Below are 24,476 nucleotides of genomic sequence, written 5' to 3' on the forward strand. Positions count from 1 at the left end.
AATTCTGTTGGACATCAGTGCAGTCTTTACCTGGTGAACTTTTTCTTGTTTTACTGCGATTTTATTTTGTTCTTCGGTTTTGAGATAGGCTTAAGTGGTATGCACTGCCATGGTCTGCCTGACTGCCTCGCCTCTAGCCTATTTACTGGACCTAGTCTGCTAGTCGTTGCCATGAAAATCACATAGACACAGACAGACAGGCAGGCAGACAGACACAGAGAGAGAGAGAGAGAGAGAGAGAAAGAGAGAGGGAGAGAGAGGCAGACACAGAGAGAGAGAGGCAGACACAGAGAGAGAGAGAGAGAGAGAGAGAGAGAGAGAGAGAGAGAGAGACATACAATGGGCAGGTAAATGTCAATCAGAAGCCAAGTCAGGATTTTTTTAAAGACATAAACTTTTAAGGTACAATTGGCTTTGACTTTATTTTCATGGAGCTTTCAAGAGGAGGAAGGAGGAGGAGGAGGAGGAGGAGGAGGAGGCACAAGGTCAGAGGCATCAGATCCCTATGGAGGTGGAGTTACCGTAGCTGTGAACTGCCCAGCACAGGTGCTGGAAGTCCTACGCAGGTCCCTCTGCAAAACAGTAGCCATTGTTAACTGCACAGCTGTCACCTCTCCAGCCCACGCTTTATTTTGTTTGAGACAAAGTCTCACTCTCAAGTGCAGGCTTGCCTGGAACTTGCAGCAGTCCCCCTGCTTCAGCCTCCCACGTGATGGGCTTACAAACCTGAGTCCCTATGCACAGCCAATGAGCTCGTGAAAGAGGTGCTCACAAGACAAAGGCAGGCAGATCTCTGAGTTCGAGACTAGCATGATCTACATGACAAGCTTCAGGCCAGCCAGCGCTACACAGTGGTAACCACTCTACCAACGGGAAGCTCCACCCTCAGCTTCATGGGAACTACCAATCACAGAAAAAGTCCATACTGCCCCTGACCCAAGAGTCAGCATGTTACCATGGCTGGTCAGTAACAATCCTGCCTCAGTTACCACCACTACCATTACCACCACCACTACCACACACACACACACAGGTCCACTCATTCACACATGCACACACACACAGGTACCCTCACACTCACATACACACACAGGTCCACTCATGCACACACACACACACAGGTACCCTCACACTCACATACACACACAGGTCCACTCATGCACACACGCACACACACACACACACACACAGGTCCATTCATGCGCGCGCACACACACACACACACACACACACAGGTACTCTTACACTCACATACACACACCTTTCGTTATGAAGTTTTAGAGATACATACTGATATTTCCTGTTACCATGGTTTCGGTTTGGTCTGACTCCAAAGTACAGAGGAGAAAAAAAAAACAGAGGAGCTGAAATCCTGGATTCCGCCCTTTGTGTGTTCTTGATTCCATTTCATTTCATGTCGTTTTGTTTGGTCTTTGGTAGGGAGTGGTATTGTTTATGAGAGTGAGCATGTGACCTTTGGCTCAATGTGAATTTCAGTCACTCACAGTCAACAATCACCATCTGGTTTCTGCATAGGTGCAATGAGACTTTTTCTGCAGGGCTTCAGATCACGAGTCCCTGCTTGCCACCCAGGCCATCCCTGGAAATGCACAGTTACGCTGTTTCTTGTTAAACCACAGACCTCATAAAACAACATGGCTTCATCGCATCCTTTACTACCAGGAATCCTAAAGTCAGACACAGCACCTACGGGGGCAAATACATTGACAGCCACAGAATTTAGCCCTGGAACTGATGTATAGATTATATATAGTCAAAACCTTTTACATGAAATAGGAAAAAAAATAGTGGTTTTATTTGCCTGAGTCTCATAATGTGAGTCCTTCACAGAGGAGTTCTTGAGTAACTGAGGTCCTCTTGCTTTGATCCCTTCCCATTCAGTCTGTCCTTTAATCTGGAAACTATCTTTGGTGAGGACGCCTCCATTGTCCTTCACTGATGGGGGAGTGAGGACTGTGCAGAAGGGGAGGATGACCTCCAGAAGGGAGGGAGGAAAGTGGTAAGAGATAATGGAGCATTACCAAGGCAGTGATGCTACTAAAATCATTTCAGAGCCTGGGCATCACCCCAGCAAGGGCCACCCGATTCAGAAAAAGTAGAGTATTCATTACGGCTACAAAGGTTTAGTTATAAAACCCGTGCTCTGAAATATAAAGATCTATGTTTTAAATGAATTAGGCAATGCTGGTCACAAATGTATAGGTTCAGTCAGAACTGTGGTGGTACACACCTTAAACGCAGCACTGCAGAGGCAGGGGCAGGGGCGGGGGGGGGGGGGGGGGAGGGGGCGGGGGGGGACGGGGGCGGGAGCGGAGGCGGAGGCGGGGGCAGGGGCGGAGGCAGAGGCAGGGAGGGGAGGCTCTATGAGTTCAAGGTCAGCTTGTTGTACATAGTGAGACATTATCTCAAAGAACAAATAAGAACAAGACCTCACCTCAAAATAAAACTTTTTTAAAGGCTAGTCTATAACTCAGTGACAGACTATTTGTGTATCGTGTGGGAAGACCCCACCAGCAAAGAAGAAAAGGTGAAAAGATTACTCTTCAGGGCTGGTGATGTGCTTCCGTTGGTAAAGTATTTGCTGGGCATACACAAAGCTCTGGCTTCAGTCCCCAGCACCACTGAGCATGATCGTACAGCCTGCAAACCCAGCTTCTGGGAGGCTATGGTAACAAGAAGATCAGAAGTGCAAGGCCGTCCCTAGATACACAGCAAGTGTGAAGGTAGCTTAACAATCATAGTCACCTGTAATAAAGAGACTCAAGAACATCAGTCAATGGCCTCTCTGAAGTTAACATTAAGTACAATTTTACTATTGAAAAAAAAACTATCCATGGGGCTGGAGAGGTGGCTCAGTGGTTAAGAACACTGGCTGCTTCCCCAGAACTCCAGGGTTTGATTCCCAGCACCCACATGGTAGCTCACAAACATCCATAACTCCGGTTCCAGAGGACCTGACACCCTCGCGCTGACATACATGCAGGCAAAACACCAACGCAAATAAAATGAGAAGAGATAAATCATTTGTAAAACACAACCCATGATCCTGTAGTTTTTCTCCATGCCGTGTGTATATGGTCTTTAAAAGTCTTTTAACACGCATACCCAAAGATAATACACGTGGATCTTAGTTCTCATCTATGCCATAGGACAGCGCTTCTCAACCTGTGGGTGGAGACCCCTTTGGGGAGTCAAATGGCCCTTTCCCAGGGGTCATCTAAGACCATCAGAAAACACAGATATTTGCATTGCAATTCATAACAGTAGCAAAATTACAGTTATAAAGTAGCAACAAAATAATTGTATGGTTGGGGCTCACCCTGACATAAGGAACTGTATTAAAGGTCACAGCACTAGGAAGTTAAAGAACCATTGCTCTAGGAGAAGCAAATTGCTCTAATCTGAGGGGTCAGGAAGCGTCTCATCACAAGTCCACATGGCAAATATGGCCGCAAGTGGTATTTCAGCTCCCTCTATCTCCCGCTAATAGCAGGAATTTCGAAATTAACTTGGTGGCCACTGGAAACGAATTTTCTTTCATAAAATCAGCGAGGTTGTGGATCTGTAGATTTGATGCCACTAGAGATGCCCCCCCCCATCTTTATATCAACAGAATGTAAGAAGTTGCCCAGGGTACACACAGGCTATTAATAGTCATTGTGCTTCAAGATAACCACCTGAAGCTCGCTCAGGGTTCCTTGGGTATGCCTGAGATTTCATTGTCCAACTCTCTGATAGCTTCTCATTTGCATGGCCTCCTGACTCTACAAAGTGATCAGAGCTACAATATTGTCATGTCACCCTCTGTTCGTGAAAGATCAAAGAACGGGTTCCTTCACGTCTATAGCACGGAGAACCAATTGGAGTTGCTTGCCGGGGCATGGGCAGCAGCAGCCTTACCGCCAAAGAGCCCTTGCCTTCCCAGCAGATGTTAACTGCTTATACATCCCCAGGGAGAAAGGAGAGGGGGCGGGAGGGGCATGCTGAGCCTTCCTGCTTCTGTGACAATGTCAGTAGACCTGGTCCTGTGGAGGAGTTTCAGCTGAGTGGTCACAGCTGCTCTGATTTATGACGGCAGGGATCACATCCAGCCTGGGGGAAACAGCCATCCAACTAAATCCATTCCTCCCACTTGGACATTGTTTTCTGTCCCTCTGTTCGTCAAGGTCCCCTGAGCCTCTGGGAGGGTGAAAAGATGGATAGTTATTTCCTGCCATTTCCGTGTGAGCATTGGGCTGCTTTGGCACAGTAATGATCACTTATGTCCGGCAGCTTGGCTCCAGTTATGCATCTCTACAGTGGTCACCATCCACTTCAAAAGGTGTCTCCGACCATGTCTGACAGCAGCAATCATCTAGAGGCATAAGTATCAATGCTTAGGAGACAATTGGACAGGCACACTATGTCCATTGATCACAAGGATACCAGCAGCTCCCACACTAGGGCCTCAAACTGCTTCCAGTTATTCAGCCTGGGCTTCAAGTAATCCTAACCCTCAGATCCTTCCCTTCCCAAGCCATCCGACTGATTCCACCCATCCCAAGGATCACACAGGCTCCCAGGCCAAGCTTTGAGAGGCTCTTTCCTAGCTTTTGTAAGTCTTGTTTGGGTGGAGGGGGGCCGGGAAACTAGAGACACAGCTCGGGGGTTAAGAGTGCCTGCTGCTCTTCCAGAGGACCTGAGTTCAGTTCCCAGCACCCACACAGGACATCTCAAAACTGCCTACAGTTGTAGCTCCAGGGAGTCTGATGCCCTCTTCTGGTCCCTATGAGCACAGTCTGCATTCCTGTGCACATATCCCCCAACTGACACGTGCACTTGAGTGTGCACATGCACAGTCACACACACACACACACACATAACACACCCACACACGCACACACACACACGTGCACACATACAGCAAAAATAAAATCTTTTAAGTCTTGGCCCAGCAAGATGGCACCTGCCACTGAGCCTACTGACCCAAATTCAATCCCTGGGACCGGTGTGATAGGGGAAGAGAATCAATCCCAGCAGATTACCCATGGGCATCCACATACAGGTTTGTATCCACATACATACATACATACATATATACATGCAATTTAATTTTTTTATTTCAAAAACAAAATCTTTTCTAACCTAAGCAGTTCAGAGGCAGAACATTCTGTGACTGCTAGCTATTTCTCTTCTGGAGTACAGAGCCCACAACCCACTTCCTCTGAGCTGCAGCCATTCATCCAGGACTAGGCTCCACCATAGCACTTGATGTCAAATGTGACAGAAGTGTAGCTTACTGATGGAGTCATCTCAGTAGACAAGGACCGGCTTCTGCCCTCCCTGATGTGTGAGAACTGTGGGAAGACACTGACCTCTGGGGGCCGGAAAGGCAAACTGTCCTACAAGCATCCCTGCTACTCAGCCATGGTCGCGCCCAAAGAGTTGGGTGAGGTAGAGCTGAAAGCTATACTTTCAAATCACCCTAGGTTAGGAAAACCCTCCCTACCTGCCCAGGCGCATACCACCCTGAGACACCGCAGGCTCTCAAGAGCACCCTTCACGCCCTTGATAAACCTGAATCTTGAGGTGGGTAGGGAATTTCAGAACTAGGCCATTAAGGCCCCTGTCTGCATATTGAATGGTAGACAATGATGATGATGGTGATGATGGTGTTGTTGTTGTTGTTGATGATGATGATGATGATGATGATGATTGCTTTCCCTTCCTCTGTATTAAAGGTCAAAGAGGGCTTCCTTCTATCAATTCTGCCTCAGTTTCCTCTTTCTGCCAACTCCGAGGCCAACATGGAAGTATTATCGTCATGTCATTTTCCCATTATATTTACCCTCCCTGCAAGTTCTTTCTGGGGAGGCAGCCATCTTAGTTAGGGCTTCTATTCCTATGATTAAACACCATGACCAAAAGCAAGTTGGGGCGAACAGGGTTTATTCAGCTTATATGTCTACATCACAGATCATCATCAAAGGAATTCACGACAGGAACTCAGGGATAATACCTGGAGGCAGGAGCTGATGCAGAGGCCATAAAGGGGCACTGCTTACTGACTTGCTTCCAGTGGCTTGCTCAGCCTGCTTTCTTATAGAACCCAGGACCACCAGCCCAGCGATAGCACTACCCACAATGGGCTGGGGATGGCCCTCCCCCATCAATCACTGGTTAAGAATGTATGTTACAGACTTGCCTGCATCAGAGTTTTATCCAAATTATTAGTTCATCCATGAGCAATTCCATGTGGATCTGAGAAACCTAACTTGTGTATAACCAGTGGCCAAAAGAATAATGAACTAACAGTAAATCAGATAGAGTATTGATTAATTTCCTACAAGACAACAAAGAACTAATCTGTGGGGTTAGTCCCTCTACTGGATCAAAAAGAAAAAGGTTCCTTTTCGGTTCAATTTAATCTCTAAGTCTTCAGAGCTGTAAAACATGTGAGATCTAATCAACTGTGGATGGGAATTCAAAGAAAATGGCACTCCCGAGAGTGAGAGTGCCCTAAAGCAGTCTTGTTGGAAAGCACTCTAGCGTGGCATTAAAATGCCAGGCACTTACCCTAATACTTCAGCCCCACATTTTACATAATTTTACTTAGCAGTTCCTTTCTCTTTCTTTTTTTTTCCCCCAAATCTACTCTCCTAAAACGCTATTATAAGAATATTCTATTTACAGGATCTGAGGATACAGTTCAGTTACTAGTTGTGGTTTAACTAAGAATGGCTTCTGGAAGTTCATGTGTCTGAATACTTAGTCTCCTGTTGGAGGAACTGTTTGGGAAGGATTACGAGGTGTGGCCTTGTTGGAGGAGGTGAGTCACTGGGAATGGGCTTTGAGGTCTCAAAAACCACACACGAATTCCCTCTAACCCTCTGGAACCAGGTACCCAATTAAACACTTTCTTCTATAAATTGCCTTGGTCATGGTGTGTCATCACAGCAATGAAAAGTACTAATACAGAAGCAAGCACTTGCCCAGCATGTACCAAGCTATGGGTATGATCCTCAGCACCCTGTAAACTGGGCATGGTGGCACATGCCTGTACCTTGAACACTTTGGAGGTGGAAGCAGAGTTTAAGGTCAGCCTAGACTACATTCTCAAAAAAAATTTAAAAAGCAAAACAAAAAAAGAGCCCTCTAATACAGTCTGGAGGTGGCTGCTCTTTCTAAAAGACTCCTTCTTCTAGCTTCCACATGCACCAGCCATACGTGTAACACACAGCCATACATCAAGGCAAAACAACCATGTACACACACACACAAAAACTATACACATACAAAGATGGATGATGGATGGATGAACAGACAGACCCCACATACAAACACTTCATTACCACTGGGCATATCCATCAGGCTTGCCTGGGGTCCCCTGATGGACTTCCTATATCACCTGTTCAATAGTCAGATGCCATTTCATACATGAAGCACACAGTTTTAGACTCTACAGATCCAAGGATCTCACATTTTTGAGTGTTCATCAAATCCTCTGGGGTATTTTGATTCCAAGCCTTAAAACATAGTCCACTGTTTCCATAACAATTATCTCCCAGTGGGTCTAGGTCTAGACCAAAGTTATCCCATTTCTGGTTCTGGTTTCATTTCCTTCCTAGGTTGATTTGTGAAGATTTACAATTGGGTAAAGGATTTACAAACACACTGTCCTTCCTCAAAACTCCTTCCCTAACAGGAATGACCAGAACTAAGACACTCCTTCTTCTTCCTAGGAATTACTTTTAAATCCTGCACCTATGCAATTGAAGAAGATTCAGTGAGGCTTTCATAAGTAGCAGAGGCCACGACTTGGGGTTGAAAAGGGAGACAGAAGTATCCTGAGCAAAGTAGACACAGTCACAGGCCATGTGCTACGTGCCCAGGGATGGGGGATCTGGAGGTCAGGTCTTTGCAGCACAGTGCAGCCTGAGAAGCACTTTTCCAGTTTGCAAGGATATGGGGAGAAATGCAACTCTGGGTATGGCCCCTATTCTGGAACCAGGCAGCGACAGCCCACGTGGGAACAACCTGAGCCCAGGACTCATTCCTTCCTCCAATTTAGCCAGTGGAGATGAGAAGAAAGTTCCAGTCATTACCTACAGTTAAATTCCCTACAAGCCAAATAGAGGGAATCTTAGAAGAAACCATAACACTGAGAGAGAGAAAATACAGAAAGGTTATTAAGAACAGGAACTCTTCCTGCTTTAGGCTCAGTGATCCTGGGCCAACTGGTCTACCTGTTCCTTTTTTTTTTTTTTTTCCCAATCTCTTCAGTGAAAGTAATAGTTCTTTTAAATGTATTATATTTTGATTATATGTAAGACACTGTAGCTGTCTTCAGACACTCCAGAAAAGGGAGTCAGATCTCATTAAGGATGGTTGTGAGCCACCATGTGGTTGCTGGGATTTGAACTCAGGACCTTCAGAAGAGCAGTTGGGTGCTCTTACCCACTGAGCCATCTCTCCAGCTCAATAGTTCTAATCAATAGCATAAATTCACCATGACCTTGGAGTGGGTTAACACAGATAAGGCTTGGGAATAGAACCATTTAACTCCATTATCTTGACTGGCTTACCATTCATTCATTGTCTCAGACCTAAAAACACTCAGCGTACAACTTAACGTCCTTTGGTTTACAAAAGATAAAACTTCTTAGCATCATACGTAAACTGGTATCCATGCTTCCCCATTGGTTCTGGGGGACTACAGGAGGTACAGATTTCACTTCTGTTTTGTCTTCTGTGCTTTTGTTTGCGTGCTTGCTTTTTAAGATTTGTTTTTATGGAGCTAAGAGAGCACTAACTGCTCTCCAAGAGGACCTGGGCTCAGTTCCCAGCACCCACAAGGTAGCTCACAACCACCTATAACTTCAGTCCCAGGGTATCTGATGCCCTCTTCTGGTCTTTGCAAGCACGAGCCATACACACATACATGCACACACATACATGTACACACATACATGCAGGCAAGCACTTACACACGTAGGTTTTAAATAAATAAATCTGTTTTTAAAAGCCAAATTGAAATTTACTTTCATTATTTTTTCAATTATCTGTCAGAGTGTGTGCATATGAGCGCAAATCCCTTGAAGGCCAGGGCATGGGATCCCCTGGAGCCAGAGTACACGTGATTATGAGCTGTCCAAGGTGAGTGCTGGCCACAGAAACTCCATCTTTGGCCAGCCCCTGAACTATTTTTTAATTTTGTTCTTTAACAAGAAGTTGAGTCCCTAACATCTCCCTGTCTACATTTAGCCATCTTAATGACCAGCTTACTTAACAAATGTTCTGTGCAGTTGACCCTCTCTTAACCTCCTACATTGCACATAACACTATTCCATAGACAAATAGGGTTGTGAATGTCTATAATCCCAGCACTCAAGAGTCAGAAGCAAGAAGATCAGGAGTTCAATCTGGGTGTGGTGGCGCACGCCTTTAATCCCAGCACTCAGGAGGCAGAGGCAGGCGGATTTCTGAGTTCAAGGCCAGCCTGGTCTACAAAGTGAGTTCCAGGACAACCAAGGCTCTATAGAGAAACCCTGTCTCAAAAAAAAAAAAAAAAAAAAAAGAAGAAGAAGAAGAAGAAGAAGGAGATGATCAAGAGTTCAAAGCCACATGGGGATACATGGCAAGTTTCAGGACAGCCTGTACTATGTGAAGCCTGTCTCCAAAAACAAAAAACAGAAAACAAAACCTTACATTCCAGGATATTAATAAAACGTTAAAATTCAGGTAACCCTGCCAGCCAAAACTAATCTTAAGATCCTTTCAAAAGGAAGTCTTCCTTGCGCTTTGAAAGCTGTTTGCTTCTTCCTTTTACTGGTAGATGAGGTGGCACTCACCAGATGAACAGGTCAGCTGGCCACTGGACTCAGCAGCTGCAATATCTCTATGATCTAACCAGCACAGGCCACTGGCAGAGTTTTCTAAGCAGGCCTTTTCAGAGTCCAAAAGATAAAGGCTAAATTTCGAGCAAATTCCAGCTTCTCGCCAGGGCTTCTGAGCACAAAAGATATCTGCCTCTCGGTAAAGCTCATTCAAAAGCTGGAATGGAAGAGCTAGCCACCCCAGGAGCAAGAGGAAAGCTCTCTTTATCTGATTTGAGCTTGGACCAGAATTCAGACAGCTGGACGCAGTTGCAAGGACGTGGACACACTGCCATCTACTGGCCACATTGTGCATAGCAGAGGACGTGTCCTCCCGCAATAGCTATGTCTCCCCCAACATCCCTTTTCCTCCTTTTTCAATTTGGAAGAATACGGGTGTCTCACTTAGAGTAGAGCCTTAGATGCAAGAAGCTGGGGATGGGTGTTTTATCTGGGAGATGATTCTGGGACTATGAGGAAGACAAGATGGGTTTCAGCTGCCATGCGTTCCACCCCACAGCCCAGAGCAGCAGACAGGATGCCTCAGAGAACGAACAGCAAGGAGAGGCTGAGACATGCATCTGTACATCTTGCTCTCTCTGAAAGCCCAGGGGAAGTGGTGTTGTGCACCAGTTATCTCTGCTTCTATTCTTCTCTATGAGCTGCCTACAGCCCTGTCTGGTGCCAATTTTTCCCATTTTACCGAAGTTTGGGATATGTGAGTGTGTTATCTACCAATCATGCACCACCAGGCAGAAAGGGGACTAAGCTTTGACTTTCAGCTACTCACCCAGTCTCTCTGTGGTTCCCCAATTTTTAAATGAAATAGCCCTAGGGACCTAACTCAGCACAGTGCACAAGGTTAACCAAGAATATACTTTTTAAAGTGTTTAAACGTTCATCCTAGCTTGAAAAGCACTGCATAAACGTCAGCATTCATTCAACAAATATTCCCTGAGCATCTACGTCCCAAGGATGCAACAACAATGAAATGTGCGCCCCCCCCCCATGCTCTTGGCCAGAGTCTCACTAGCCTACGTGGCTCAGAGTCACCTGGAGAACTGTCAGGGGTGTTTGTTTCATCTTTGTTTCGTGGTTTTAATCCAGAGCCTCACACGTGCTAGGCAGGTGTTCTATCACTGAGCTACCAACCCCAGACCCGTGACCTTCTTAGAGCACAGATGAGAGGGCCCCACTTCCAGGGTCTCTGAGACCTTGGAGTCTGCACTGCCATCCCGGCTCCAGGCGCCACTGAGGCTGCTGGCCCAGGAGGTCACATTTTAGGAATCATTAGCCAAACGGCACGTGACAGCACAAGCCTGTAGTCTCATACTCCAGAGGCAGAGACAAAATTACCTAAGGTCAGGGCTAGCTTTGCCCATAAACTAGCAAGTTACAGGACAGCAAAGGTTGCATAGTGCGGACCTGTGTCCAAAACCAACAACAAAACTATATGTATGCACAATGGAATATCTTCCAGCCTTAAAAGGGAAGACATTGAGGCCTGAGAGGTGGCTCAGCAGTTAGGAGCTGTTGCTAAAATTCATTCCCTGAGAGAGACAAATGTCTACCCCTCCTCCTAATGCCAAATCCCACCAAAGCTCACCCAGAAGTACCAATGACTTTATCAATCATACTTACATAGCGGAAGGTGTGGGATAATGGCCGTGCATGTGGATAACCTTAAAACGGCGCACCAGAAGGTCTGCATCCAGCAGGGATGCCGGTGTCCCCTCACTGTTCTCCACTCTAGCCCTTCCCCCAAGACCACATGCAATTAAGGGGAAATTGCATACACCTGCGTAGGATTCTCAGCTGAGGATCCCTTGACTCTCCCCACAACCCCCTTCTAAGCGGGACGGTAAATAATCAACAGGTTCGGCTGTGACAATCGCAACAGGCCCAGCACAATTCCTGAAAATGATGACAGTTCAGATCAAAGGATAGTCCTGCCCAACCAGAGTGATTGCTGTTTTTGCAAAGGCCCCGGGTTCAACTCCCAGCACCTACTGAAGCCTCACAACCCTGGGTAACTCCAGTTCCAGGAGTCTTGACTCCTTATCTCTGCAGCTTCCACACATGTGGTACACATATACACACTCAGTCACACACACTTGTGTGTATTAAATAAATGAGTACATTTTACAAGTTGTTTTTAAGAAGAAAACAGGCTGGTAAGCTGACTTGGTTGGCAAAGGTGATTGCCACCAAGCCATGATGAGTTCAATCCGTAGGACTCAAGTTGTAAAAGTAGAACTCTTAAAATCTGTGCCCTGGGCTGCAGCAGGTAAGAGCACCGACTGCTCTTCCGAAGGTCCTGAGTTCAAATCCCAGCAACCACATGGTGGCTCACAACCACCTGTAACAAGATCTGATGCCCTTTTCTGGAGTGTCTGAAGACAGCTACAGTGTACTTACATATAATAAATAAATAAATCTTTTTTTTTAATCTGTGCCCTGAGCCCCTCGCCATACACACACACAGACACGCACACATGTGCGCGCGCATAAGTAGATGTTAAGATTTTTACAGGAGGAAGTGAGAGTGAAGTGAGAAGAGAGGGGAGGAGGAGGGAGTAGGAGGAGGGAGAGTCATGGAGCAGGAGAAGAGGGAAAAAAAAGAAGGAAGGAGAGTGAGCAGAAGGGGGCAGGAAGAAAGAGCAGAAGGGGACAGGAGGAGAGGGCAGGAAGGGGCAAGAAGAGTGGGGCAGGAGGAGGGGGCAGAGGGAGCAGGAAGAGGCAGGAAGAGTAAATAGCTCTGGCATTTGAAATGACTTGTATGGGACTGGAGACACTTTGCTAACTGAAATAAACCAGACAATGACACTTAGACAAGGAGTCTGAAGCATTCAAACTCAAAGAAGCAGAGAGTAGCGAGGTGGTTACCGAGGCTGGAGAATGAAGGGAACCTGGAGGTGATGTCAAAAGGCACAGATCTCAGGCCAGGGTACTATTGTTTTTTAGTTCTTCCAGGCCTCATACTGAATAACAGTTGAGAGGAGAGAGAGATACATTTCAAAACTGTGGAATGACCCAAATGTTCTCAGAACAAAGAATTTCTGCGGTGTCCAATGTAACCAGCTTAATTATTGCTCACTTTATCTATACATCCTCCCCTCGCTTGGAGCCCCAACAATTTATACAACTGTAAATTGCCAATTTACAATTTCAAAAGAATCATTAGCTACACTTCCATTCCAGAGCAGGAGGAGCAAAGGCAAACTCAGCCCTGTCAGGCAGTAATTACTGACAGGAAAAGCGGCAGAGGGTGAGGGGACCGGGCTCAGAAGGGAGGCCTCTGATTGACAAGGTAGAATTGGAGGAGGAGCATGGCATTAACGAGCAAATCAAAGTTGGGAGGGGGAGGGGACGGTCTTAGCCTGGCTGGAAACTTCTTTCATCGTGACATTCTGAAAAGAAACAGATGAACCTTCAGAAGTCACGTGGCAGCGTCACACCTGCCCACGACTGTCCATAGAAGCCACGGAGACAACATCCTGAGATCCTCAAGGAAGGGGCACAGACCCTGCCTCTCACTGGGATGTGTGTCGGAGAAACTGTGGACAAAGCTTCCACAGAGGAAGTAGACACTGCGTGCTTGTGTCTCTTATGTTTCTAAAGAAAAGGAGGGCAGAGAGGGAGAGGAAGAAAAAGAGGATGAGAGAGAACAAGGGAGGAAAGGAAGGAGGGAAGGAGGGAGGGAGGGAGGGAGGGAGGGAGGGAGGGAGGGAGGGAGGGAGGGAGGGAGGGAAGAATTGAATCTCACCTCAGTTTGTCCTCATCTCTGCTCTTGGCAAAGTTGTTAGAAAGTTGAAAGACCTCAGAACAAACACTATTACTAGTCCAGAAATTCAGGGCCGGTAGACATAAATAGCAATGGAAAGCCAGCAAAGCCAGTCTTTGAGAGACTAAAGGATGGTCACAAGCTCAAGGTGTTGGTGAGAAAAACAGCTCTCACCTCAAAGGAAAACAGCAATGTCTTCTAGAGCCAGACTTGAGACGACAGCCCAGAGCAGGTTTAGGTTTCCCCAGATACCATGTTCCAAGGAGGTAGCAATTTCGTGAAATGTTTATAGTAATGAGATGAAGAAGATGGTAAGATAACAATACACTGTTCGAGTGCTCAGGCCGGCGGTTACAACATGGGAGACACTCTGCTGCTGACCACTGTGTCTGGCAGCAATCTTAGCCCTTCGGTTGGTGAAACTATGGTCTGTTCATACATTCTACCTAACAGTCACAAAAGATGTTCGGTGACATCCAGAAGAGGGCAACACACAGGGGCTAAGCTGGACCCACAGAAATGATGTGCAGAAACATTTTTGTCTTAACCTCTTGTGCTCTGCTCTTTGGTTATCACACCACTGAAAGAACGGATCCCAAGAAAGTCATTTCCCCAGGGATCTCTGGCTGGGAAGAACAATATCTGGGGTTCCCAGCAGAGGAACTTGTCTCCAGGAGAAAGATTTACAACTCATCAGATGACCTTGCTGGAGAGACTTTGGGCTGAAGCAGCGATGGACACACATCCACACACTTTGCAACTGAAATTCACCCCTGCTTTTTAAACTAAAATATTAAAAACACACACATACACACACACACTCCCTCTCAGCTAAGTCTTTTCTTATTCCCTCCCCTGCATGCATCACTCACCTGCTCAGACATTCACAAGTGCTCCCCAGACAGCTCAGTGAAATGAATTCAGACTTCTTCCGTGAATAAATGAACAAGCACTTACCAAAAAAGTCATTATTGAAAGGCTGAAGGGGAAAGCCAGGCAAGGAATCAAACAACCCCACGACAAGACAGGTGTAATGTCGGGAGGGAGGCATGCGCAAGGGAGAGAGTCACTGTCCACTTACAAACTAGGCATAGCTATAGGAACAAAAAGGCAGAGGGAGCAGAGTGGGTAGAAAAGTTGACATGGCGGGGTGGGGGGCGGGGACCAGGAACGGTGAGTGAGAGACTATGGGGATAAGGACCAATCTACTGTGGCCATTACTAGGGGTGAAATCGTGAGAACAGACAGAATCTAGAAATACAAGTTTCTTTACTTAATACAAATTATTATAGTTTTGAGAATTAGAACCATTTAACCAAAACAAAGGAGCTTTACTAAACAGCGCAGCCCTGACTAACAACTTTAAAGCACCTTTAGCTCCCCATTCATTTTTTTCTTCTCTGCTTCACTTAAAACAAATGTACTCCCTCCTATCATGTGTTATTGCGTGCTTTGTCTTCCAAACTATATTGTCTCAGCTTCCTTCTGCCGTTCTGAATTCTCCCTCTCCTTCTGAGCCTAGATCTAAGCAAAGATCATTTGATATCCCTGCGTCAGGCGACTTTTCATTACTGTAACAAAATGCCTGAGACGAGCAGCTTCTTAGAAGGAAAGGTTGTATTGCCTCACCATTTCAGATGTTTCCATCGATGTGGAGTTGGCTCGTGCGAGCTCTGACCTGTGGCAACCCGTGGCGGGTGGGCGGGGCGTGTGCCGTGATGCAATGATGCTCACTTTAAGGTGACCAGGAAGCCAAAGAGCAGGAAGAGGAGAAGCAGAGGATTCCATCTTGCTGCACTCAAAGACGTACCCCGGGGTCTTAGCTTCCTTTCACTAGGTTGTTTCTTTTAAGGGTTCCACCATCTCCAACCACTAACGCAAGCATAGCCTCTGCCACACCACAGCGACCCTCCTAATCCCATTGCCTCTGCTCTGTGAGTGCCGGAGCTACAGGTATCCGCCATCCAACCTAGCTGTAGAGCTTTAGCTACGTAGCTGGTGTCCAGTTCAGTGCCTGATTCAGTACATCTGGCACGCTGTGGATGACTCTGAGGCTGCTGGCCTGGGTTCCGTGATGTGGGAAGGACCGAAGCAGGGGAAGGGGACAAGTCGCTCAACGTCTCCTGGCCTCGGTTTATGTGCTAGAAAGTCACTTCAAAGATTCACTGCCAGCTGTGATGATGACAAGTGTCTGCAATCCCAGGCAGAAGCTCCCTGAACAGTATAAGAAAGCAGACTGAGTAAGCCATGAGGGGCAAGACAGCAAGCAGCGCTCCTCCATGGCCTCTGCCTCCAGGAAATAATTTCAGGGACTGAAGAATAGGATGGCAGGATATTAAAAAGCTTCTTCCTCCCACAGGAAACCATCAGCACCGTAAACAACAAGTCCTGGTGAGGATGTAAGAAAAGTGGACCCCGCCGGGCGTGGTGGCGCACGCCTTTAGTCCCAGCACTCGGGAGGCAGAGGCAGGCGGATTTCTGAGTTCGAGGCCAGCCTGGTCTACAAAGTGAGTGCCAGGACAGCCAGGGCTACACAGAGAAACCCTGTCTCGATAAAAACCAAAAAAAAAAAAAAAAAAAGAAAAGTGGACCCCTTATGCTGCTGGTAGGGGTGTGAATTGGAACAGCTACTATGGAAATCAATCCACAGGGTCCTAGAAAGAGGAGGTCGGGGGAAGCTTGTAAGAGCCAGGGTGCTGGAAGTTTGCTTAGAAATGTCAGAGAAGCTACACCTGTGATCTCTCATCAACACGGTTAGTAGCAGCTTTTTCTCAGTTAAGGTTTAAATGACTTTTCAAATGACTCTAGTGTGTGTGGCGTTGGCAAACCATTATCCAGCACGCCATATGCCCCCACCATGCTTCTTGCCTCACTCTGGCTCTGTAGCGGTGTGTGAGATCGGTTACTATAGCAACTCCAGCGTTGTTCTTTAGGATGCCTTGGTTGTTAGGGTCTTTTGAGCCTCCATATAAAAAGTCATTGTAATTTTGTTGGGGATTGCAATGAATCTATAACTCACTTTAGGTCTTAGACCTATTTTCACAACATTAAACCTACCAATCCATGAGCACAGGAAGTCTCCCAATCTTCCAGTGTCTTCAGTTTCTTCCTTAGGCTTTTTTTTTTTTTTTTTTTTTTTTTTAAAGAATGATTTATTTTAGGTGTGTGAGTACACTGTAGCTGTCTTCAGACATACCAGAAGAGGGCATCAGATCCCATTACAGATGGTTGTGAGCCACCATGTGGTTGCTGAAAATTGAACTCAGAACCTCTGGAAGAGCAGTCAGTGCTCTTAACTGCTGAGCCATCTCTCCAGCCCCTTCCTTAAGCATTTTAAGATTTTCCTTGCAGATTTTTCTTGGTTAGGTTTACTCTACCTATTTTAATTGCATTTGAAGCCACTACAAATGAGATGCCCCCCCCCCGTCTTTTTCTCCACATTATTGGTGTATGGAAAAGCTACTGTTCTGTGAGTTTATTTCTTTGTTTGATTTAGAGACAAAGTCTCACTATGTAGCCCCAACTGGCCGAGAAATATGTAGACCAGGCTGGCCTCAAACTCAGAGATCCAACTGCCTTTGCTTGTTGAGATTAAAAGTGTGTGCCACTAAGCCCAGCAAAGCTGTTGATTTTTCTACGTTGATGTTGTTTGTTTTTAGATTCTACTTACTTTCTGTGTATGGATTTAAGGTTCCTGCAAGGGTCTTGGCTCACAAGGAAACAATCCTGGAGAGGTGAAGGATATACTATGAATCAGCGTCACCTCAGCAGAGTCTGACATCATGGCTTATTTTCTTTGCACAGTTAAGTTCGGTAAAATTCTGGGGGAAAAGTCTCCGAGTGACAATTATCACAAAAAGCTTCAGGGATGGCTACACTGAGACTCCCACTCGAAGTAAATCTCTATAGCAAAGCACCTGCGATCTTCACAATAATAATGAATTCTACTGACTGATACACAGTGCTCAGGGTAAAGACCCAGGGAGAGGGACTTATAACAAAGGATAGATCCTGTTGACGGAGGACGAAGAGTACATGGGACCTCCTTCATAAGGAAGAGTTCTTTTCACTGAAAGACAAAGCTTAAGATTAGAGCCTTAACGGTGCTCAGGATTTGGGGGGAGAGGGAGCCCAGGGGTGGGGATTAAAGAAAACAGCTGGCTCCACAGAACACCAAGAGATCACCAGATCGTTAGACAGCATCCACTCCAGTCTTCCGGGAGAAAGGGTCTTATTTCCTTCCCTTGCAGAAAATAGGTCTGCATGTTTAACAATTCTAGTTTCTCCAGTGCTTTCTTTCTCTAAGCCGTGCCTTCTATATATGTGTGTTTTGTCTGTGTGTACATCTGCACACCATTACCATGCCTAGAACCTGCAGAGATGAGATCAGAAGATGATGCCAGATCCCCTGGGACTGGAGTTCCAGATGGTTGTGAGCCTCCATGTGGATGCCGTGAATCAAACCATGGTCACTAGGAAAATAGCCAGTGGTGTTAACTGCTGAGCCATCTCTCCAGCCCCTATGTTGATTTTTTAACAGCTATGAGGATTCAAGTTCCAAGACAGGATACTAACTGCTTTCTAACTGGTTACTCTATAGAAATGTTACATTAGGGCTGGAGAGATGGCTCAGCCATTAAAGGCTAGGATGACGAATATATGAAATGTTACTTTAATGTAAATTCTAGTAACTATGACAAAAGTCAAAATATCCTCCTAGGTTTTTGCTTTGCTTTGCTTTGCTTTGCTTTGCTTTGCTTTGCTTTGCTTTGCTTTGCTTTGCTTTGCTTTTTTAACATATGAAGCAGTTTGATTAGGTTGTCAGCGATTTAGAACATCAGTTTGTGAGGGTACATCCCATTTGTCGGAGAGAACCGAGATCGCAGGTAACCCTGGAGCTGAGCAACCGTTTTCATCTCTAGCAAAATCCGCAAGTCCACAGTTTTCTGACCAGCCTTGGGGGGCTCTGTAATCTCTGTATTCCGCCTTCTCCAGGAAGATGACCTCGCCCGCCTGGCACCTGGGTCTGTGCAGCTGCTACTTCTTGTCGGATGCATCTGTTAGGTGTTTGGGGATTTTAACCTTGCTGATACCAACTTTTGTAGAGGTGGTGATGACAAACTTGTGGTGTGTTCTGCGCAGATGAGCTCGGTTGAGGGCAAGAGGTCAGTCACAAGTAGCAAGCCAGCTGTCCAGCTGCTTCAGGAAAACCACTCTCTTGCCCCTGTGGTGCCTGGTGAGGATGATCAGGAGGACAGTCCCGGGAGTGATGCTCACAGGCAGCCTTCTCACTCCAGCGCTGACTGGAGACCTTTCTGCCCCGGCTCAGCAGCTCCTTAGGCACGTCTTCACTAGGATAACACCTAGGCATTTTGTAAAGCTGAACCACCCAGGTACTGCCATTCTTGTTACCACCGACTGGCTTGTGACAGTAGACAGGACCTACCTTGGATTTTGCACTGAGTATCTCCTTTTTTGTACAGGCATTTCTGGGATATAGAGTAGATGGTGAGTACTGTAGGATTTTTCTCCCTTGTGTCAGGCTCCTTGGCTTTTTCAGTCGCCATCTTGCAAGATGGAAAAGAAAGGCTTCAGTTTTCCTAACCTCTTCATAGGAAGGAGGGCAGGCAGGAATCTTATGGAAGTCTAAGATAGTAAGTGCACTAATTATTTTTTTATTGTGATAAAATGCCATGACCAAGAAAACGTGCAGAAGGATTTATGTTGGACTTATGGTTCTAGGGGGATAGGACTCCATCCCCATTACAGTTGGGAATCACAGCAGCACACAGCAGGCATGATGGCAGGAATAGCTGAGAGCTCACATCTCGGAACTGCAAGCAGGAAACAGAAGGATCAAACTCCAAATGCTGCAAGTCTTTAAGCTCTCAAAGCCCCCACCCCCACCCCCACCCCCACCCCCACCCCCACCCCCACCCCCACCCCCACCCCCACCCCCACCCCCACCCCAGTGACTTACTTCCTCCAGCAAGGCCACACCTCCCAAGCCTCCCAAAGCAGCACCAACCACAGACCAAGTATTCAAGTGCCTGAACTATGGGGGTTGGGGGGCATCTCATGCAAGCCACCACAAGTAATTGCAAAACCAGTTTAATAATTTTTTTTTTACAAGAGTATGTAAAAGAATGCCAGAGTTGGTGAAATCCTGAGCTAAGCAGGATTATCCCTGAGAGGATAACCCTTCTTCCTAGACTAATCCAACCATTGTATGTGTGGCTAGCCTTTGTCCATGTGTGTCCTTGTGCAGGCAGAGGCTAGAGGACGATGCCCACTATCCAGTCCTATCTATAGTCCTTTGATACAGGGTCTCTCCCTGACCCTGGAGCTGGGATTATCATCAAACCTCAGCAACCATCTGTGGCTACCTTCCCATAGAACTGAAGTGACAGGCACACGTGGCCATCCCTGGCTTTTTACATGTGTTCTGGGAATCCAACACACCCCCATGCTTTTATACATTGAGAGTTTACTTGCTGAACCATCTTTCTAGTCCCTAGATCTGGAAGGTTCCAAAGTGGAGCCAGCTATAGATGAGGATGAGGGAAAGAGAGAATCAGACGGACAGGCAATCAACTCTGACTAGTTGTTGATTTTTAAAACAGATGTTGAGAGAGAAGAGGAGTTATTTGCTTGGCAGCCTTGGGGCTGGAGAGGTGGCTCAGTGGTTAAGAGAACTGCTGCTCTTCCAGAGGACCTAGGTTCGATTCCCAAATGCTAACCTTGTCAGTGGTGATGCATACATCTCTATTCAGAGGATTCTGGTAGCAGTTAAGATAAGGGAGACAGGGAAGGGCAAAGTGTGGATGTGTTAGCCTTTTAGAGTGACTTCACCTAGATCCAACACCCTCTTCTGACTTCCTCGAGCACATGCATGCATGTGATATACATTAAACACAAACATATACACATTAATAAAAAAACAAATATATATTTTAATCCCCTGGTCTGTGTGCAAAATATAGCTTCTGGAGTGAATCTGATACTGTGGGTCTGGGAAGAACTCAGGAATCGTCAATCCCACTGTATAAAAAGCTTCTCATGAAGGTAGGCCTTGGTATATGTTTCATGAAAGCCTTCACATCTGGGGATCTGGCCCTTACCTGTGATCCCAAAACTTGGTAGTCTGTAGTTAAGAAGTTCGAGACCAGCCTGAATTCTATACCAAGACACTATGTCCAACAAACAAACAAACAAACAAACAAACAAACAAGAAGCCTTCTCTACCTGCTTGCATTGCAGACAATGTCCCAAGCCTACCCTGTCTGCAGAGGCTAGCAACTATAGGATGTTTTTATAGAGAATTCATCGGAGAGCAATTTACAGAAAGAGGAAATTGGAAATTAAAAGATGCCATTTATTTCGGCAGTCTTCCAAATGCTGTTTTAGAGTTCTCTTTACTAAGGGGTTGGGAGCTGCTCACGCTTTTCATAAAGAATGTGACAGTGGCCAAATCAGCTTCACAGGTGGGTAGTCTCAAAGCAGTGGAAAGTCCACTAGTGCCACCTAGAGGCCACCACAAGCCTACACTGAGTGCAAAGCAAAGTTAGAGGACAGTTCTTGGGGCAGCAGATTGTAACAAGGGCAGTGACAGCTGCAACTAAGGATTTAACCAGTAGTTTGCTTTTTGTCCTGTCCTGTCCTGTCCTGTCCTGTCCTGTCCTGTCCTGTCCTGTCCTGTTCTGACAGGTCTCAGGTAGCTCAGACTGGCCTTCAATTGTCTGTCTATGTAGTCAAGAATGGCTTTGAACTCCTAATCCTCCTGTCCCCATTCCTCTAGGGCTGAGATTGCAGCAGTGTCCCATCATGCCCAGTTTGTTCAGTGCTGGAGATAGAACCCAGGATTTCACACATGCTAGGCAAACATTCTACCAGCTAAACTACAAACCTACCTCTCCAGTCCTTGAAATTTTGGGAGTGTGGTAAATTGTCAACTTGACTAGTTCTGGGATTAACTAAAATCCAAGTGGCTGGGTATCCCTGTGAGGGATTTTTTTCTTAATAAAATTGTTTGAAGTAGAAAGACCTACTTTGAAGCAGGATCTTTTGAGGTGGGAAGAGCCGCCTTTAATCTGGGCCACATCTTTTGCTGGCAGACTATTTAAAGGGTATGGGGAAAGGATGCTTGCTCTCTTTGCCTGCTTACTCTCACCCTCTCTCACAAGTCCATTCCTTCACTAGCATTAGAGCCTACTTCTTCAAGATTCTAGCGTATACTGAAGACCAACTGAACAACCAGCCTCAGGGACTGAACAACTACTGGATTCTTGGATCTTCCATTGTTAAACAACCATTGTTTGACTAGCTGAACCACAACCTGTAAGCCATTCTAGTAAATCCCCTTTCAGTGGATAGACAGACAGACAGACAGATATAGATGATAGATTCATTTTATCAATTCTGTTTCTCTACAGAATCCTGACTAAAATAGTGACCATGCCCCATTTTTTTAATTTTCTTTTTAAAACTGGGCCATCATCACCAGCTTCATATTTAACATCATCACCACCATCCATACTTCATGCCATTGTTACCATCACCACTAGCACCAAGACCATCATTGAAATCTTCACCATCTTCACCATAACCAACTCCATCACTACCAACCACCAGAACACCATAACTAATACCATCATCACAAGCACCACCACTACCAGTATCACCTCCACACCCTCCACTCCCATATTCACCACTAATGCTTCCACCTTGGTCCTTACCTTCAGCACTCCTACCAGCCTCGATACCATCACAGCCACTGCCTACATCACTCTTGGGATGCTTATTTCATGTTCCTATTTCCAACACACTGAACACTGCCTCCTGGAGAGAAGAGCCAAGTTCACAAGGCTCAGGAAGTAAACAAAATTTACAGGGCACAGGAAGTTCCTAAAACCTACAGGATTCACATGGCCCCATCCCCACCCCCAAAGTTTTACATGCTGAGTTGGTCAGAAGGCTCCAGGGATGCAGCCTTTGTGAGTTTCTACCCACAGCTACCTTGAGTAGGCCTTTCAGCCATGCAGATGGTTTGAGGCACTCATGCTCCTTGTAGATAACAACAGTAAACTTTCTGGTTCACTAAGCTGGACTTAGATGGAACTGTGGCTATGATCTGTCATCTCTGGCCTATCCAGGTGCTTGCTCATGTTTCTCCAGTGAGTCACCCACCATCATCACCATCATTTCCTCCATCATCACCATCTCTGCATCCATCAGTTACTTCCTCCATCCCCATCAGCACCTATACAGCACCACACCTCATTCCATTAGGCCACTGAATTCCAAACTGTCTAGAGAATTCTTCTTACCAAGAAAATAAAGCATTAGATACGTTTCACTCTGTCATGTCTGTCTGTCACAACCAAACATAAATATCAGCTAATGTCACACTTTCCACTTAATCCTAACATCAGTCAGAGCATTTGGCTAATGACAGCTTACAAGTGAGTTGTCATTTCTCTGTGACACATCACTGTGGTTTCAGTTCCTCAGGACCCTTTTTCAGAAACATCACCTCCAGCCCCAGAAGTGATTCTTTTTTTCTGCTTTGTTCTGTTTTAACTATGGGGATTGTTTTAGTTCTTTTGATTTTTTTCTTCAGCATATAAAATATGAACCATTAGCATCTTCATGCACGTGAAGGTTGCGTCACCTTCCCTTGTCCCGCTCTCTGTCCTCATGGTCCACTTCTTTCCTGTAAGTAGTTTTGATTCCATGTGAGATACCTTTTTGACATGCACTTTTAAAATCTAAGCCTTACATATGAAAACACGTGATATGTCTTTTAAACCCCCCCCCCTGTCATCCTCTCTTGTTCCCTCCCCCTTAGATACCTTCCTCCCCACATAAGTCCCCTTTCTACTCTTAATATATATATATTTAAATCTAGATCCTATGTGGGAGAAATCGTGGCTTCTGTCTTTCTGCATCTGGCTTCTTTGATGTAACACAAGGCTTTGCAGCCCCATCTCTTTTCCTCCACACAGCACTGATTCTTGGGGGAGGATAAGCCTCCATGTTGTATAACCACAGTTTCCTTATTCATCCACCTGTTGCCTGGCACCCAGGCTGGGTCCACACCTTACTAAATAGCCCACCAAGGACTCTTCAGTAATCCGAGAAATGCCCTGGCCTCCTTGTAGTGTAACAGACATAGCCCTGGGAATACAGCCTAAGGCACATCACCTCCCTCCTCTCCCCAACCTGGCTGTCCTCTAGAACTCAGATCTTGGAACACGATGGCCTAAGATCTTCCAAGCAGTAAAGTTTTTGTAGAAACTTGAGGTCAGGGCTTGCTGTTCCCACTTCACAGGTAGGGAGACTGAGACCCTGAGATGGAGTCCATTGTAAGCATACACACTAGTCAAACAGAGCTGGACTGGCCTCTGGACCCTCTGTCCTTGGGCCCTCCATGCTACCTCTCCTGGTTCTATCACCCCCTTCCTGGCTGGCTGTCAGAGCAGGCAGCTGGGCCTAGTGATGAACAGGGTGTGCTATGGGGAGGGGGCTAAGAATAGGGAGCAGGTGGGGAAGCAGCAGGTGCGGGATAATAGGGCCACCAGGGGAGACCCAGGGAGCAGGTGCTGCCCATGGGGGGGTGGGGGGGTGAAGTTGTCATTGTATAGCCAGCTCTGGTGGGCTCAGGGCAGAAGGGGAATTCCTGTGAGCCCCTGGGCCACCCTGGCTCATGCTCAGAGATCCTTGGGATGCATGGGCTCAGGCACACAGCCAGGCCCCTCCCCTGGGTCCCAGCAACCCTACCAGGTTGCCATGACAACCAACACTTTCATCCCTGTCCC

The 24,476-nt window shown here is 46.3% G+C and overlaps 1 pseudogene; it reads right to left on the bottom strand.

The window, feature by feature from the left end:
* Positions 1-18,488: 18,488 nt before the first annotated feature.
* LOC110302593 (large ribosomal subunit protein eL6 pseudogene) lies at positions 18,489-19,030 on the bottom strand (annotated as a pseudogene).
* Between the last annotated feature and the right edge of the window lie 5,446 nt (positions 19,031-24,476).

This window comes from Mus caroli, unplaced genomic scaffold (assembly GCF_978045245.1).
Source record: "Mus caroli unplaced genomic scaffold, Mus_caroli_1 scaffold_11, whole genome shotgun sequence".
NCBI lineage: Eukaryota > Metazoa > Chordata > Mammalia > Rodentia > Muridae > Mus > Mus caroli.